This window comes from Triticum dicoccoides, chromosome 6B (genome assembly GCF_002162155.2).
Source record: "Triticum dicoccoides isolate Atlit2015 ecotype Zavitan chromosome 6B, WEW_v2.0, whole genome shotgun sequence".
Taxonomy (NCBI): domain Eukaryota; kingdom Viridiplantae; phylum Streptophyta; class Magnoliopsida; order Poales; family Poaceae; genus Triticum; species Triticum dicoccoides.
Window position 1 is genome coordinate 91,525,566 of NC_041391.1, and position 612 is coordinate 91,526,177.

The 612-nt window shown below is 63.2% G+C and overlaps 1 pseudogene; it reads left to right on the forward strand.

Annotated features, from left to right (window-relative positions):
* Positions 1–87: 87 nt before the first annotated feature.
* The window catches only part of LOC119320826, an 872-nt pseudogene continuing 347 nt past the window's right edge, over positions 88–612 (forward strand).

The window sequence follows — 612 nt, forward strand, 5'->3', positions numbered from 1 at the left end:
TATCGCATTCGAGCTACACAACCCTTCATCCAAACAAGCAAAGGCAATACCAAAGCTAGCTACGCCTACGAGTTGAAGAAACCAACAATGGCGCCGCTCGCACCCCCGAGGCCAGCAGCCTGCCTCCTAGCCTTTCTCTCCGTTGTTGCCGCGGCCCTGTCGCTGGCCGCGCCGGGCATGGCGGCGGGGAAGACCGGCCAGGTGATGGTGTTCTGGGGACGGAACAAGGCCGAGGGGTCCCTGCGCGAGGCCTGCGACTCCGGCATGTACACCATGGTTAACATGTCTTTCCTCGACGTCTTCGGCGCTAATGGGAAGTACCACCTCGATCTCTCCAGCCACGACCTCTCCACCATCGGCGCCGAAGCCGCCGACATCAAGCACTGCCAGTCCAAGGGCGTCCCCGTCTCCCTCTCCATTGGTGGCTATGGCACCGGCTACTCGCTCCCGTCCAACCGCTCCGCGCTCGACCTCTTTGACCACCTCTGGAACTCCTACTTCGGCGGGTCCAAGTCGGGCGTCCGCCGCCCCTTCAGTGACGAGTGGCTCGACGGCGTCAACCTCTTCCTGGAGAACGGCACACCGGCGGACCGCTACAACCTGCTGGCGCTC